Source organism: Brassica napus, unplaced genomic scaffold (assembly GCF_020379485.1).
Source record: "Brassica napus cultivar Da-Ae unplaced genomic scaffold, Da-Ae ScsIHWf_81;HRSCAF=147, whole genome shotgun sequence".
Lineage (NCBI taxonomy): Eukaryota > Viridiplantae > Streptophyta > Magnoliopsida > Brassicales > Brassicaceae > Brassica > Brassica napus.
The window spans coordinates 1-15,965 of NW_026016865.1; the positions used below are offsets into that span (position 1 = coordinate 1).

General features: G+C 45.6%; 21 non-coding genes and 2 pseudogenes across 21 annotated transcripts; all 23 read left to right on the forward strand.

Annotated features, from left to right (window-relative positions):
- The first annotated feature begins 455 nt into the window (after positions 1-455).
- On the forward strand, positions 456-572 carry LOC125605994 (annotated as a pseudogene).
- A 397-nt stretch (positions 573-969) lies between these two features.
- Positions 970-1,091, forward strand: LOC125605993 (annotated as a pseudogene).
- A 386-nt stretch (positions 1,092-1,477) lies between these two features.
- Positions 1,478-1,597, forward strand: LOC125605988. Its single transcript, XR_007337410.1, has one exon. It is a non-coding gene; the product is annotated as a 5S ribosomal RNA (ribosomal RNA).
- Positions 1,598-1,981: 384 nt separating this feature from the next.
- On the forward strand, positions 1,982-2,100 carry LOC125605986. The gene has a single exon (XR_007337408.1). It is a non-coding gene; the product is annotated as a 5S ribosomal RNA (ribosomal RNA).
- A 380-nt stretch (positions 2,101-2,480) lies between these two features.
- LOC125605990 lies at positions 2,481-2,597 on the forward strand. The gene has a single exon (XR_007337412.1). It is a non-coding gene; the product is annotated as a 5S ribosomal RNA (ribosomal RNA).
- Positions 2,598-2,982: 385 nt separating this feature from the next.
- Positions 2,983-3,101, forward strand: LOC125605984. Its single transcript, XR_007337406.1, has one exon. It is a non-coding gene; the product is annotated as a 5S ribosomal RNA (ribosomal RNA).
- A 382-nt stretch (positions 3,102-3,483) lies between these two features.
- LOC125605995 lies at positions 3,484-3,602 on the forward strand. The gene has a single exon (XR_007337415.1). It is a non-coding gene; the product is annotated as a 5S ribosomal RNA (ribosomal RNA).
- Positions 3,603-3,986: 384 nt separating this feature from the next.
- On the forward strand, positions 3,987-4,104 carry LOC125605989. The gene has a single exon (XR_007337411.1). It is a non-coding gene; the product is annotated as a 5S ribosomal RNA (ribosomal RNA).
- A 382-nt stretch (positions 4,105-4,486) lies between these two features.
- Positions 4,487-4,605, forward strand: LOC125605996. Its single transcript, XR_007337416.1, has one exon. It is a non-coding gene; the product is annotated as a 5S ribosomal RNA (ribosomal RNA).
- A 384-nt stretch (positions 4,606-4,989) lies between these two features.
- On the forward strand, positions 4,990-5,108 carry LOC125605997. The gene has a single exon (XR_007337417.1). It is a non-coding gene; the product is annotated as a 5S ribosomal RNA (ribosomal RNA).
- Positions 5,109-5,491: 383 nt separating this feature from the next.
- On the forward strand, positions 5,492-5,610 carry LOC125605976. The gene has a single exon (XR_007337398.1). It is a non-coding gene; the product is annotated as a 5S ribosomal RNA (ribosomal RNA).
- A 384-nt stretch (positions 5,611-5,994) lies between these two features.
- Positions 5,995-6,113, forward strand: LOC125605975. The gene has a single exon (XR_007337397.1). It is a non-coding gene; the product is annotated as a 5S ribosomal RNA (ribosomal RNA).
- Positions 6,114-6,497: 384 nt separating this feature from the next.
- LOC125605977 lies at positions 6,498-6,616 on the forward strand. Its single transcript, XR_007337399.1, has one exon. It is a non-coding gene; the product is annotated as a 5S ribosomal RNA (ribosomal RNA).
- A 384-nt stretch (positions 6,617-7,000) lies between these two features.
- LOC125605978 lies at positions 7,001-7,119 on the forward strand. Its single transcript, XR_007337400.1, has one exon. It is a non-coding gene; the product is annotated as a 5S ribosomal RNA (ribosomal RNA).
- A 383-nt stretch (positions 7,120-7,502) lies between these two features.
- LOC125605979 lies at positions 7,503-7,621 on the forward strand. Its single transcript, XR_007337401.1, has one exon. It is a non-coding gene; the product is annotated as a 5S ribosomal RNA (ribosomal RNA).
- Positions 7,622-8,003: 382 nt separating this feature from the next.
- LOC125605980 lies at positions 8,004-8,122 on the forward strand. Its single transcript, XR_007337402.1, has one exon. It is a non-coding gene; the product is annotated as a 5S ribosomal RNA (ribosomal RNA).
- Positions 8,123-8,504: 382 nt separating this feature from the next.
- Positions 8,505-8,623, forward strand: LOC125605981. The gene has a single exon (XR_007337403.1). It is a non-coding gene; the product is annotated as a 5S ribosomal RNA (ribosomal RNA).
- Positions 8,624-13,033: 4,410 nt separating this feature from the next.
- LOC125605985 lies at positions 13,034-13,153 on the forward strand. Its single transcript, XR_007337407.1, has one exon. It is a non-coding gene; the product is annotated as a 5S ribosomal RNA (ribosomal RNA).
- A 381-nt stretch (positions 13,154-13,534) lies between these two features.
- On the forward strand, positions 13,535-13,653 carry LOC125605987. Its single transcript, XR_007337409.1, has one exon. It is a non-coding gene; the product is annotated as a 5S ribosomal RNA (ribosomal RNA).
- Positions 13,654-14,038: 385 nt separating this feature from the next.
- Positions 14,039-14,155, forward strand: LOC125605991. Its single transcript, XR_007337413.1, has one exon. It is a non-coding gene; the product is annotated as a 5S ribosomal RNA (ribosomal RNA).
- Positions 14,156-14,536: 381 nt separating this feature from the next.
- Positions 14,537-14,655, forward strand: LOC125605982. Its single transcript, XR_007337404.1, has one exon. It is a non-coding gene; the product is annotated as a 5S ribosomal RNA (ribosomal RNA).
- A 389-nt stretch (positions 14,656-15,044) lies between these two features.
- Positions 15,045-15,163, forward strand: LOC125605983. The gene has a single exon (XR_007337405.1). It is a non-coding gene; the product is annotated as a 5S ribosomal RNA (ribosomal RNA).
- A 388-nt stretch (positions 15,164-15,551) lies between these two features.
- On the forward strand, positions 15,552-15,668 carry LOC125605992. Its single transcript, XR_007337414.1, has one exon. It is a non-coding gene; the product is annotated as a 5S ribosomal RNA (ribosomal RNA).
- The last annotated feature ends 297 nt before the right edge of the window (positions 15,669-15,965 follow it).

Consider the following 15,965-nt stretch of genomic DNA (forward strand, 5'->3'; position numbering starts at 1 on the left):
TTGGGCTTGGGCGAGAGTTAGTACTAGGATGGGTGGACCCTCCGGGAAGTCCTCGTGTTGCACCCCTTTTTATTATATTTTTATTTTATTATTCGGCCTAAAACGAGTCTAAACTGGAACTTCATAACTTTGAAACCGTGAGGAACTACGTCGCCCATAGCACCCATTTCGGAAAGGCCAGAAGAAACCATAAAGGGCGGTGAATTGGGGGGGTGGCAATTTTTCGGGCCCAAATTCAACCGTTTGACCCTCAAACGGGCTGCAGAAAGTTAAGGGACGTAAAAAAGGATCCCAATAGGATTTTTCAGGTTGTTTTTTGATGCTTTCTTAACGCCATTAACCTCGATGCACTATTCCGCTGAAAAAAAAAATCACAAAATCATGTGGGGCCCCCGGCCTTACACTTGGATCGGCCGAAAACAAATGATATATGGAAACGCGAGTGATGTACTAACGGGTGCGATATACCAGCACTAATGCACCGGATCCCATCAGACTCCGCAGGTGAAGCGTGCTTGGGCGAGAGTAGTACTAGGAGGGGTGACCTCCCGGAAGTCCTCGTGTTGCACCCCTTTTTATTATTATTTTTATTTTTATTATTCGGGCTAAAACGAGTCTAAACTTGGAAAACTTCATAACTTTGAAAACCGTGAGGAAAAACTACGTCGCCATAGCACCATTCGGAAAGGCCCAGAAACCATAAAGGGGGTGAATAGGGGTGGCAATTTTCGGGGCCCAAATTCGCCGTTTTTTGACCCTCAAAAGGGCTGCAGAAAAAAGTTAAGGGACGTTAAAAAAAGATCCCAATCGGATTTTCAGGTTGTTTTGATGCTTTCTAACGCCATAAACCTCGATGCACTATTCCGCTGAAAAAAAAAAAAATCACAAAATCATGTGGGCCCCACGGCCTTACACTTGGATCGGCCGAAACAAATGCTATATGGAGGAAAACGCGAGTGATGTACTAAAGGGTGCGATCATACCAGCACTTAATGCACCGGGATCCATCAGAACTCCGCAGTGAAGCGTGCTTGGGCGAGAGTAGTAACTAGGATGGGGTGACCTCCCGGGAAGTCCTCGTGTTGCACCCCTTTTTTATATTTTTATTTTATTTTTTCGGCCTAAACGAGTCTAAAAAATTGGAACTTCATACACTTTGAAAAACCGTGAGGAACTACGTCGCCCATAGCACCATTTCGGAAAGGCCCAGAAAACATAAAAGGGCGGTGAAGGGGTGGCAATTTTCGGGCCCAAATTCAGCCGTTTTGACCCTCAAACGGGGGCTGCAGAAAGTTAAGGGACGTAAAAAAAGGATCCCAATCGGATTTTCAGGTTGTTTTGATGCTTTCTTAACGCCATTAACCTCGATGCCTATTCCGCTGAAAAAAAAAAATCACAAAAAATCATGTGGGCCCACGGCCTTACACTTGGATCGGCCGAAACAAATGATATATGGAAACGCGAGTGATGTACTAACGGGTGCGATCATACCAGCACTAATGCACCGGATCCCATCAGAACTCCGCAGTGAAGCGTGCTTGGGCGAGAGATAGTACTAGGATGGGTGACCTCCCGGGAAGTCCTCGTGTTGCACCCCTTTTATATTATTTTTATTTTATTTTCGGCCTAAAAAACGAGTCTAAACTTGGAAAACTCATAACTTTTGAACCGTGAGGAACTACGTCGCCCATAGCACCATTTCGGAAAGGCCCAGAAACCATAAAGGGCGGTGAATAGGGGTGGCAATTTTTCGGGCCCAAATTCAGCCGTTTTGACCCTCAAACGGGCTGCAGAAAGTTAAGGGACGTAAAAAAAGGATCCCAATCGGATTTTCAGGTTGTTTTTGATGCTTTCTTAACGCCATTAACCTCGATGCACTATTCCGCTGAAAAAAAAAAAATCACAAATCATGTGGGCCCCACGGCCTTACACTTGGATCGGCCGAAACAAATGTATATGGAAACGCGAGTGATGTACTAACGGGTGCGATCATACCAGCACTAATGCACCGGATCCCATCAGAACTCCGCAGTGAAGCGTGCTTGGGCGAGAGTAGTACTAGGATGGGTGACCTCCCGGGAAGTCCTCGTGTTGCACCCCTTTTTATTATTATTTTATTTTATTATTCGGCCTAAAACGAGTCTAAACTTGGAAACTTCATAACTTTGAACCGTGAGGAACTACGTCGCCCATAGCACCATTTCGGAAAGGCCCAGAAACCATAAAGGGCGGTGAATAGGGGTGGCAATTTTTCGGGCCCAAATTCAGCCGTTTTGACCCTCAAACGGGCTGCAGAAAGTTAAGGGACGTAAAAAAGATCCCAATCGGATTTCAGGTTGTTTTTGATGCTTTCTTAACGCCATTAACCTCGATGCACTATTCCGCTGAAAAAAAAAATCACAAAATCATGTGGGCCCCACGGCCTTACACTTGGATCGGCCGAAACAAATGATATATGGAAACGCGAGTGATGTACTAACGGGTGCGATCATACCAGCACTAATGCACGGATCCCATCAGAACTCCGCAGTGAAGCGTGCTTGGGCGAGAGTAGTACTAGGATGGGTGACCTCCCGGGAAGTCTCGTGTTGCACCCCTTTTTATTATTATTTTATTTTATTATTCGGCCTAAAACGAGTCTAAACTTGGAAACTTCATAACTTTTGAACCGTGAGGAAACTACGTCGCCCATAGCACCATTTCGGAAAGGCCCAGAAACCATAAAGGGCGGTGAATAGGGGTGGCAATTTTTCGGGCCCAAATTCAGCCGTTTGACCCTCAAACGGGCTGCAGAAAGTTAAGGGACGTAAAAAAGGATCCCAATCGGATTTTCAGGTTGTTTTTGATGCTTTCTTAACGCCATTAACCTCGATGCACTATTCCGCTGAAAAAAAAAAATCACAAAATCATGTGGGCCCCACGGCCTTACACTTGGATCGGCCGAAACAAATGATATATGGAAAACGCGAGTGATGTACTAACGGGTGCGATCATACCAGCACTAATGCACCGGATCCCATCAGAACTCCGCAGTGAAGCGTGCTTGGGCGAGAGTAGTACTAGGATGGGTGACCTCCCGGGAAGTCCTCGTGTTGCACCCTTTTTATTATTTTTTTATTTTATTATTCGGCCTAAAACGAGTCTAAACTTGGAAACTTCATAACTTTTGAACCGTGAGGAACTACGTCGCCCATAGCACCATTTCGGAAAGGCCAGAAACCATAAAGGGCGGTGAATAGGGGTGGCAATTTTTCGGCCCAAATTCAGCCGTTTTGACCCTCAAACGGGCTGCAGAAAAGTTAAGGGACGTAAAAAAGGATCCCAATCGGATTTTCAGGTTGTTTTTGATGCTTTCTTAACGCCATTAACCTCGATGCACTATTCCGCTGAAAAAAAAAATCACAAAATCATGTGGGCCCCACGGCCTTACACTTGGATCGGCCGAAAACAAATGATATATGGAAACGCGAGTGATGTACTAACGGGTGCGATCATACCAGCACTAATGCACCGGATCCCATCAGAACTCCGCAGTGAAGCGTGCTTGGGCGAGAGTAGTACTAGGATGGGTGACCTCCCGGGAAGTCCTCGTGTTGCACCCCTTTTTATTATTATTTTTATTTTATTATTCGGCCTAAAACGAGTCTAAACTTGGAAACTTCATAACTTTTGAACCGTGAGGAACTACGTCGCCCATAGCACCATTTCGGAAAGGCCCAGAAACCATAAAGGGCGGTGAATAGGGGTGGCAATTTTTCGGGCCCAAATTCAGCCGTTTTGACCCTCAAACGGGCTGCAGAAAGTTAAGGGACGTAAAAAGGATCCCAATCGGATTTTCAGGTTGTTTTTGATGCTTTCTTAACGCCATTAACCTCGATGCACTATTCCGCTGAAAAAAAAAAATCACAAAATCATGTGGGCCCCACGGCCTTACACTTGGATCGGCCGAAACAAATGATATATGGAAACGCGAGTGATGTACTAACGGGTGCGATCATACCAGCACTAATGCACCGGATCCCATCAGAACCCGCAGTTAAGCGTGCTTGGGCGAGAGTAGTACTAGGATGGGTGACCTCCCGGGAAGTCCTCGTGTTGCACCCCTTTTTATTATATTTTTATTTTATTATTCGGCCTAAAACGAGTCTAAACTTGGAAACTTCATAACTTTTGAACCGTGAGGAACTACGTCGCCCATAGCACCATTTCGGAAAGGCCCAGAAACCATAAAGGGCGGTGAATAGGGGTGGCAATTTTTCGGGCCCAAATTCAGCCGTTTTGACCCTCAAACGGGCTGCAGAAAGTTAAGGGACGTAAAAAAGGATCCCAATCGGATTTTCAGGTTGTTTTTGATGCTTTCTTAACGCCATTAACCTCGATGCACTATTCCGCTGAAAAAAAAATCACAAAATCATGTGGGCCCCACGGCCTTACACTTGGATTGGCCGAAACAAATGATATATGGAAACGCGAGTGATGTACTAACGGGTGCGATCATACCAGCACTAATGCACCGGATCCCATCAGAACTCCGCAGTGAAGCGTGCTTGGGCGAGAGTAGTACTAGGATGGGTGACCTCCCGGGAAGTCCTCGTGTTGCACCCCTTTTATTATTATTTTTATTTTATTATTCGGCCTAAAACGAGTCTAAACTTGGAAACTTCATAACTTTTGAACCGTGAGGAACTACGTCGCCCATAGCACCATTTCGGAAAGGCCCAGAAACCATAAAGGGCGGTGAATAGGGGTGGCAATTTTTCGGGCCCAAATTCAGCCGTTTTGACCCTCAAACGGGCTGCAGAAAGTTAAGGGACGTAAAAAAGGATCCCAATCGGATTTTCAGGTTGTTTTTGATGCTTTCTTAACGCCATTAACCTCGATGCACTATTCCGCTGAAAAAAAAAAATCACAAAATCATGTGGGCCCCACGGCCTTACACTTGGATCGGCCGAAACAAATGATATATGGAAACGCGAGTGATGTACTAACGGGTGCGATCATACCAGCACTAATGCACCGGATCCCATCAGAACTCCGCAGTGAAGCGTGCTTGGGCGAGAGTAGTACTAGGATGGGTGACCTCCCGGGAAGTCCTCGTGTTGCACCCCTTTTTATTATTATTTTTATTTTTTATTCGGCCTAAAACGAGTCTAAACTTGGAAACTTCATAACTTTTGAACCGTGAGGAACTACGTCGCCCATAGCACCATTTCGGAAAGGCCCAGAAACCATAAAGGGCGGTGAATAGGGGTGGCAATTTTTCGGGCCCAAATTCAGCCGTTTTGACCCTCAAACGGGCTGCAGAAAGTTAAGGGACGTAAAAAAGGATCCCAATCGGATTTTCAGGTTGTTTTTGATGCTTTCTTAACGCCATTAACCTCGATGCACTATTCCGCTGAAAAAAAAAATCACAAAATCATGTGGGCCCCACGGCCTTACACTTGGATCGGCCGAAACAAATGATATATGGAAACGCGAGTGATGTACTAACGGGTGCGATCATACCAGCACTAATGCACCGGATCCCATCAGAACTCCGCAGTGAAGCGTGCTTGGGCGAGAGTAGTACTAGGATGGGTGACCTCCCGGGAAGTCCTCGTGTTGCACCCCTTTTTATTATTATTTTTATTTTATTATTCGGCCTAAAACGAGTCTAAACTTGGAAACTTCATAACTTTTGAACCGTGAGGAACTACGTCGCCCATAGCACCATTTCGGAAAGGCCCAGAAACCATAAAGGGCGGTGAATAGGGGTGGCAATTTTTCGGGCCCAAATTCAGCCGTTTTGACCCTCAAACGGGCTGCAGAAAGTTAAGGGACGTAAAAAAGGATCCCAATCGGATTTTCAGGTTGTTTTTGATGCTTTCTTAACGCCATTAACCTCGATGCACTATTCCGCTGAAAAAAAAAATCACAAAATCATGTGGGCCCCACGGCCTTACACTTGGATTGGCCGAAACAAATGATATATGGAAACGCGAGTGATGTACTAACGGGTGCGATCATACCAGCACTAATGCACCGGATCCCATCAGAACTCCGCAGTTAAGCGTGCTTGGGCGAGAGTAGTACTAGGATGGGTGACCTCCCGGGAAGTCCTCGTGTTGCACCCCTTTTTATTATTATTTTTATTTTATTATTCGGCCTAAAACGAGTCTAAACTTGGAAACTTCATAACTTTTGAACCGTGAGGAACTACGTCGCCCATAGCACCATTTCGGAAAGGCCCAGAAACCATAAAGGGCGGTGAATAGGGGTGGCAATTTTTCGGGCCCAAATTCAGCCGTTTTGACCCTCAAACGGGCTGCAGAAAGTTAAGGGACGTAAAAAAGGATCCCAATCGGATTTTCAGGTTGTTTTTGATGCTTTCTTAACGCCATTAACCTCGATGCACTATTCCGCTGAAAAAAAAAATCACAAAATCATGTGGGCCCCACGGCCTTACACTTGGATTGGCCGAAACAAATGATATATGGAAACGCGAGTGATGTACTAACGGGTGCGATCATACCAGCACTAATGCACCGGATCCCATCAGAACTCCGCAGTGAAGCGTGCTTGGGCGAGAGTAGTACTAGGATGGGTGACCTCCCGGGAAGTCCTCGTGTTGCACCCCTTTTTATTATTATTTTTATTTTATTATTCGGCCTAAAACGAGTCTAAACTTGGAAACTTCATAACTTTTGAACCGTGAGGAACTACGTCGCCCATAGCACCATTTCGGAAAGGCCCAGAAACCATAAAGGGCGGTGAATAGGGGTGGCAATTTTTCGGGCCCAAATTCAGCCGTTTTGACCCTCAAACGGGCTGCAGAAAGTTAAGGGACGTAAAAAAGGATCCCAATCGGATTTTCAGGTTGTTTTTGATGCTTTCTTAACGCCATTAACCTCGATGCACTATTCCGCTGAAAAAAAAAATCACAAAATCATGTGGGCCCCACGGCCTTACACTTGGATTGGCCGAAACAAATGATATATGGAAACGCGAGTGATGTACTAACGGGTGCGATCATACCAGCACTAATGCACCGGATCCCATCAGAACTCCGCAGTGAAGCGTGCTTGGGCGAGAGTAGTACTAGGATGGGTGACCTCCCGGGAAGTCCTCGTGTTGCACCCCTTTTTATTATTATTTTTATTTTATTATTCGGCCTAAAACGAGTCTAAACTTGGAAACTTCATAACTTTTGAACCGTGAGGAACTACGTCGCCCATAGCACCATTTCGGAAAGGCCCAGAAACCATAAAGGGCGGTGAATAGGGGTGGCAATTTTTCGGGCCCAAATTCAGCCGTTTTGACCCTCAAACGGGCTGCAGAAAGTTAAGGGACGTAAAAAAGGATCCCAATCGGATTTTCAGGTTGTTTTTGATGCTTTCTTAACGCCATTAACCTCGATGCACTATTCCGCTGAAAAAAAAATCACAAAATCATGTGGGCCCCACGGCCTTACACTTGGATTGGCCGAAACAAATGATATATGGAAACGCGAGTGATGTACTAACGGGTGCGATCATACCAGCACTAATGCACCGGATCCCATCAGAACTCCGCAGTGAAGCGTGCTTGGGCGAGAGTAGTACTAGGATGGGTGACCTCCCGGGAAGTCCTCGTGTTGCACCCCTTTTTATTATTATTTTTATTTTATTATTCGGCCTAAAACGAGTCTAAACTTGGAAACTTCATAACTTTTGAACCGTGAGGAACTACGTCGCCCATAGCACCATTTCGGAAAGGCCCAGAAACCATAAAGGGCGGTGAATAGGGGTGGCAATTTTTCGGGCCCAAATTCAGCCGTTTTGACCCTCAAACGGGCTGCAGAAAGTTAAGGGACGTAAAAAAGGATCCCAATCGGATTTTCAGGTTGTTTTTGATGCTTTCTTAACGCCATTAACCTCGATGCACTATTCCGCTGAAAAAAAATCACAAAATCATGTGGGCCCCACGGCCTTACACTTGGATCGGCCGAAACAAATGATATATGGAAACGCGAGTGATGTACTAACGGGTGCGATCATACCAGCACTAATGCACCGGATCCCATCAGAACTCCGCAGTGAAGCGTGCTTGGGCGAGAGTAGTACTAGGATGGGTGACCTCCCGGGAAGTCCTCGTGTTGCACCCCTTTTTATTATTATTTATTTTATTATTCGGCCTAAAACGAGTCTAAACTTGGAAACTTCATAACTTTTGAACCGTGAGGAACTACGTCGCCCATAGCACCATTTCGGAAAGGCCCAGAAACCATAAAGGGCGGTGAATAGGGGTGGCAATTTTTCGGGCCCAAATTCAGCCGTTTTGACCCTCAAACGGGCTGCAGAAAGTTAAGGGACGTAAAAAAGGATCCCAATCGGATTTTCAGGTTGTTTTTGATGCTTTCTTAACGCCATTAACCTCGATGCACTATTCCGCTGAAAAAAAAAATCACAAAATCATGTGGGCCCCACGGCCTTACACTTGGATTGGCCGAAACAAATGATATATGGAAACGCGAGTGATGTACTAACGGGTGCGATCATACCAGCACTAATGCACCGGATCCCATCAGAACTCCGCAGTGAAGCGTGCTTGGGCGAGAGTAGTACTAGGATGGGTGACCTCCCGGGAAGTCCTCGTGTTGCACCCCTTTTTATTATTATTTTTATTTTATTTTATTCCTAAAACGAGTCTAAACTTGGAAACTTCATAACTTTTGAACCGTGAGGAACTACGTCGCCCATAGCACCATTTCGGAAAGGCCCAGAAACCATAAAGGGCGGTGAATAGGGGTGGCAATTTTTCGGGCCCAAATTCAGCCGTTTTGACCCTCAAACGGGCTGCAGAAAGTTAAGGGACGTAAAAAAGGATCCCAATCGGATTTTCAGGTTGTTTTTGATGCTTTCTTTGTTGAACTGAAGAGAAGAATGGAGCTTGTTCATAAATAGGGCAAGCCCTTGAGAAGAGTTCAGCAAAGCTTCAGGAGTGTCTTGAAGCATCTATCATGGGTGAAGTCAAGTCCAAGAATGGCTGAGACTGATCTTAAGAAGGCATGGAAGGAGTTTGGAGGTGTATGGTCGAGTGGGCAAACTTAGGGCGTGGCCGTACGGAGTTGGTACGGAAGTGTACGGACCGTACGGATCCGTACGGACCAAGCCGACCCAAAAGTTTGTATCTCGACCATCTGAGCCTATTTAGAGTTGGTGCAAAAATAGGGCACAGGTCAGTTCTTAAGAGAAGAAGACAAAAGAGACTCTTAAGAGAAGAAGACAAAGAAGAAGGCTGTGTGTGCAAAGGAGATTGGCGCCTGGTTTGTGATAGGCTGTGGCAGTCCAAGACAGGCTGGCTATAGCTGGAAAGGAAGAGCAAGGCTTGACTATGTATCTGGCCAAAGAAGAGGGCAGATACATGAGCCAATGAGGAGCATTTCCAGCCAAGGCTTTCACTTAACCAATCAGGCGGTTCCAACACTTTGCAAAGACCACAAGACCTGATCCTGAGCGTCCAATTCAAATTAAAGCATCTCCACCCTTCATGTCTTATCTGTAGCTTAGGGTTTATGATTTGTGCAATGAGTAAAGCTCATATATAAGCTTGCTAATGTCGGATTGTAAACACCAAGGGAGTAAGGGGGATTTCCCCTCTCCACTTCATTGTTCTGGTTACTAATAACATCCAGTTCTGTTCTTAAGTCTTATATTCTCTTAATCTCTTAGTCTCCCTAATCTCAAAACCACTCATACACTCACGCATACACTCTCTTCTCAATCTCTTACCAAATCACCAAGAACAAGTCTCATCTAACTCCATTGGAGTGTATCCACAGTCACACATCCAACCAGAGTAGTTCTCTCTAAAAACTCATATGGTATCAGAGCCAGGTTCATCAGAACCTGAGCTGTAGCTTCCGCAAATCACTTGCTCTCACCTCAGCTCAAATCCAACCCTTGAAGCCTTTTACATCCGAGTTCAGTTTCTCCATGAAGTAGAAGACTGAAGCTGGCGTGGCTCTTATCCTTTCTCCTGTCCATACTGATGGAGAGACTCATTGGAAGCAGAGGTGTATGGAGAGGCCTCGCGAACCTCATCCAAGGTGCCTTGTCCAAGAGCTTTCCCATCCGGTTCATCAAGAAAGCTGCCAAGAAGAGAAGGAGAAAGGAGGGGTCTTTGAGTTAGAGAAACAAGGAGGAAGTCATGAACTGAAGAAGCAGGAGATGGGTAACGATCCAGACTCACATATCCTCAAGGTCATGAGCTTACCATCCGAGAGTGATACAAGGACCAACCTGGTTCCTTGATAGTAAGCGATTCTTTAAACCTTAAGTGGTAATGAGCTTGTGATAAAATCTGGTTGTGTGTTGTGATGTGATTGAAAACCTGAGGATTGTTTAAAGATTGCTAAATGAAATGAAATGAATTTAGAATCTATCCCAGGATGCTTAAAGAGACTTGTTGAGTTGATTGAGATTGTTTAAAAGGCTTAGCTCCGGTTCATAATGTTGCTTGTGTGGTTGATTGAATCTGCTTGCATACATATATAGAAACCGACTGAAAGCTAGTGCATTTGGTCTTGGAGTTACCTTACACTGAGGCACTAGATTCATGTCTAGTAGCTGAGTAAGGGGCTGTCAAGATATTCCTAAGTATCTCGCAATGAATCTGTAGGATCATGCTAGTACTTAGAGAGATTAGCTTGCAATGATTTGAAACTTGGGTGTCTTGTTTGATCTTGCATTGCTTTAGTGAGTCATTGGGTTCAAGCTTGATGTGGAATCAAGGACTGACCCAATGCACCTATGTCTTATCTTCTCTGGAGTTTGAGTGGTGTTTCAGGTATACAAGAAGTGTTCTTAGTTCATCACCAATCCAAGAGAAAGAGGAAGGCATTGCCCATTGTCATGAGCAATGGAGAGCGGTTACTGAAGTGGTGATGTGCCACTGGTTAGTGAAGACTCACGGCTGCTCACTTCCAAGCTTGGACCCTCATTCTATCCAAGCTTGAGGAGGGGAGTTAAGTGAGCAAAGAAGGAAGACCATGGCAAGCAACTGATGGAAAAGGAGTCATCCGGCTGTGGGAAGAACAAGGGAGTGTTCAGAGCACTCTCGGCTGTGTGAAGATGATGGAGCTACTCTATCAAGGCGGCTTCCAGTGTGAGCAGTCTGAAGAGGGAGCTGAAGGTTCCACAAACATTCCATGGAGATGGCGAGTTCAGAAGGTGCTGCAAGGGTCTGATGGTGTGATCATGAAGCTGCTCTCCCAAGCTTGACTTGTTCCATATGGTCAAGCTTGAGGGGGAGTGTTGAGAAGACTTCAATGATCACAAAGATGCTGGTTTACGAAGGTGGACAGCAGTGAGCAAAGATGGATGATCAAGAAGCTCTCCTTCCAAGCTTGACTTGTTCCACATGGTCAAGCTTGAGGGGGAGTGTTGAGAAGGCTTCTTGATGAGAGCACTTGGCGGTTAATCAAGAAGAGGAGCAGACTGGTTTGTGAAGCAAGATGGAGGATGGTGAAGCAATCACCAAGGCGGCCAAAGCAGAGCAGCCTTGATACTACAGACTGAACCATCCGATCATGAAGCTTTAGAACTAGGTGGAGACTCTAGAAGGAGAAGCAGCCAAGGCTCCACAAGTTCTTGATACTCTTGGTGCGAGTATGATCTGATGGTTCCATATGAAGCTAGAAGAAGGTCAGACCGTGAGAAGAGTACAAGATGAAGGGTGATGAGCAAGGGAAGATGTGATCAACCTTGCATCACAAGAAGAGGCCATGATCCAGAGTCTTTGTGTCCCTTACATTGATGGTAAGGCACAAAGACTCACTGGCCAATCCCTAGGCCGTGGAGGCTTTACTCTTTTTCCCTCATCAAGGTTTTGTCCCAAAGGGTTTTCCTTGGTGAGGTTTTTAATGAGGAAGCTCTTCATGGTTCCAAGCTTAACTCAGGATCTCCTAGAGTTAAGCTTGAGGGGGAGTGTTGAACTGAAGAGAAGAATGGAGCTTGTTCATAAATAGGGCAAGCCCTTGAGAAGAGTTCAGCAAAGCTTCAGGAGTGTCTTGAAGCATCTATCATGGGTGAAGTCAAGTCCAAGAATGGCTGAGACTGATCTTAAGAAGGCATGGAAGGAGTTTGGAGGTGTATGGTCGAGTGGGCAAACTTAGGGCGTGGCCGTACGGAGTTGGTACGGAAGTGTACGGACCGTACGGATCCGTACGGACCAAGCCGACCCAAAAGTTTGTATCTCGACCATCTGAGCCTATTTAGAGTTGGTGCAAAAATAGGGCACAGGTCAGTTCTTAAGAGAAGAAGACAAAAGAGACTCTTAAGAGAAGAAGACAAAGAAGAAGGCTGTGTGTGCAAAGGAGATTGGCGCCTGGTTTGTGATAGGCTGTGGCAGTCCAAGACAGGCTGGCTATAGCTGGAAAGGAAGAGCAAGGCTTGACTATGTATCTGGCCAAAGAAGAGGGCAGATACATGAGCCAATGAGGAGCATTTCCAGCCAAGGCTTTCACTTAACCAATCAGGCGGTTCCAACACTTTGCAAAGACCACAAGACCTGATCCTGAGCGTCCAATTCAAATTAAAGCATCTCCACCCTTCATGTCTTATCTGTAGCTTAGGGTTTATGATTTGTGCAATGAGTAAAGCTCATATATAAGCTTGCTAATGTCGGATTGTAAACACCAAGGGAGTAAGGGGGATTTCCCCTCTCCACTTCATTGTTCTGGTTACTAATAACATCCAGTTCTGTTCTTAAGTCTTATATTCTCTTAATCTCTTAGTCTCCCTAATCTCAAAACCACTCATACACTCACGCATACACTCTCTTCTCAATCTCTTACCAAATCACCAAGAACAAGTCTCATCTAACTCCATTGGAGTGTATCCACAGTCACACATCCAACCAGAGTAGTTCTCTCTAAAAACTCATATTCTTAACGCCATTAACCTCGATGCACTATTCCGCTGAAAAAAAAAATCACAAATCATGTGTGGGCCACGGCCTTACACTTGGATCGGCCGAAACAAAAGATATATGGAAACGCGAGTGATGTACTAACGGGTGCGATCATACCAGCACTAATGCACCGGATCCCATCAGAACTCCGCAGTGAAGCGTGCTTGGGCGAGAGTAGTACTAGGATGGGTGACCTCCCGGGAAGTCCCTCGTGTTGCACCCCTTTTATTATTATTTTTATTTTTATTATTCGGCCTAAAACGAGTCTAAACTTGGAAACTTCATAACTTTTGAACCGTGGGGAACTACGTCGCCCATAGCACATTTCGGAAAGGCCCAGAAACCATAAAAGGGCGGCGAATAGGGGTGGCAATTTTTCGGGCCCAAATTCAGCCGTTTTGACCCTCAAACGGGCTGCAGAAAGTTAAGGGACGTAAAAAGGATCCCAATCGGATTTTCAGGTTGTTTTTGATGTTTTCTTAACGCCATTAACCTCGATGCACTATTCCGCTGAAAAAAAAAATCACAAAATCATGTGGGCCCCACGGCCTTACACTTGGATCGGCCGAAACAAATGATATATGGAAACGCGAGTGATGTACAACGGTGCGATCATACCAGCACTAATGCACCGGATCCCATCAGAACTCCGCAGTGAAGCGTGCTTGGGCGAGAGTAGTACTAGGATGGGTGACCTCCCGGGAAGTCCTCGTGTTGCAACCCTTTTTTATTATTATTTTTATTTTATTATTCGGCCTAAAACGATCTAAACTTGGAAACTTCATAACTTTTGAACCGTGGGGAACTACGTCGCCCCAGCAACACACCATTTCGGAAAGGCCAGAAACCATAAAGGGCGGTGAATAGGGGTGGCAATTTTCGGGCCCAAATTCAGCCGTTTTGACCCTCAAACGGGCTGCAGAAAGTTAAGGGACGTAAAAAAGGATCCCAATCGGATTTTCAGGTTGTTTTTGATGCTTTCTTAACGCCATTAACCTCGATGCACTATTCCGCTGAAAAAAAAATCACAAAATCATGTGGGCCCCACGGCCTTACACTTTGGATCGGCCGAAACAATGATATATGGAAACGCGAGTGATGTACTAACGGGTGCGATCATACCAGCACTAATGCACCGGATCCCATCAGAACTCCGCATGAAGCGTGCTTGGGCGAGAGTAGTACTAGGATGGGTGACCTCCCGGAAGTCCTCGTGTTGCACCCCTTTTTATTATTATTTTTATTTTATTATTCGGCCTAAAACGAGTCTAAACTTGGAAAACTTCATAACTTTGAACCGTGAGAACTACGTCGCCCATAGCACCATTTCGGAAAGGCCCAGAAACCATAAAGGGCGGTGAATAGGGGTGGCAATTTTCGGGCCCAAATTCAGCCGTTTTGACCCTCAAACGGGCTGCAGAAAGTTAAGGGACGTAAAAAGGATCCCAATCGGATTTTCAGGTTGTTTTTGATGCTTTCTTAACGCCATTAACCTCGATGCACTATTCCGCTGAAAAAAAAAATCACAAAATCATGTGGGCCCCACGGCCTTACACTTGGATCGGCCGAAACAAATGATATATGGAAACGCGAGTGATGTACTAACGGGTGCGATCATACCAGCACTAATGCACCGGATCCCATCAGAACTCCGCAGTGAAGCGTGCTTGGGCGAGAGTAGTACTAGGATGGGTGACCTCCCGGGAAGTCCTCGTGTTGCACCCCTTTTTATTATTATTTTTATTTTATTATTCGGCCTAAAACGAGTCTAAACTTGGAAACTTCATAACTTTTGAAACCGTGAGGAACTACGTGTCGCCCATAGCACCATTTCGGAAAGGCCAGAAACCATAAAGGGCGGTGAATAGGGTGGCAATTTTTCGGGCCCAAATTCAGCAGCCAGCCGTTTGACCCTCAAACGGGCTGCAGAAAGTTAAGGGACGTAAAAAAGGATCCCAATCGGATTTTCAGGTTGTTTTTGATGCTTTCTTAACGCCATTAACCTCGATGCACTATTCCGCTGAAAAAAAAAATCACAAAATCATTGGGCCCCACGGCCTTACACTTGGATCGGCCGAAACAATGATATATGGAAACGCGAGTGATGTACTAACGGGTGCGATCATACCAGCACTAATGCACCGGATCCCATCAGAACTCCGCAGTGAAGCGTGCTTGGGCGAGAGTAGTACTAGGATGGGTGACCTCCCGGGAAGTCCTCGTGTTGCACCCCTTTTTATTATTATTTTTATTTTATTATTCGGCCTAACCGAGTCTAACTTGGAAACTTCATAACTTTTGAACCGTGGGAACTACTACGCCTACGTCGCCCATACCCATTTCGGAAAGGCCCAGAAACCATAAAGGGCGGTGAATAGGGTGGCAATTTTTCGGGCCCAAATTCAGCGTTTTGACCCTCAAACGGGCTGCAGAAAGTTAAGGGACGTAAAAAAGGATCCCAATCGGATTTTCAGGTGTTTTTGATGCTTTCTCTTAACGCCATTACCTCGATGCACTATTCCGCTGAAAAAAAAAATCACAAAATCATGTGGGCCCCCCACGCTTACACTTGGATCGGCCGAAACAAATGATATATGGAAACGCGAGTGATGTAGTACTAACGGTGCGATCATACCAGCACTAATGCACCGATCCCATCAGACTCCGCAGCTAAGCGTGCTTGGGCGAGAGTAGTACTAGGATGGGTGACCTCCCGGGAAGTCCTCGTGTTGCACCCCTTTTTATTATTATTTTTATTTTATTATTCGGCCTAAAACGAGTCTAAACTTGGAAACTTCATAACTTTTGAACCGTGAGGAACTACGTCGCCCATAGCCACCATTTCGGAAAGGCCCAGAAACCATAAAGGGCGGTGAATAGGGGTGGCAATTTTTCGGGCCCAAATTCAACCGTTTTGACCCTCAACGGGCTGCAGAAAGTTAAGGGACGTAAAAAAGGATCCCAATCGGATTTTCAGGTTGTTTTTTGATGCTTTCTTAACGCCATAACCTCGATGCACTATTCCGCTGAAAAAA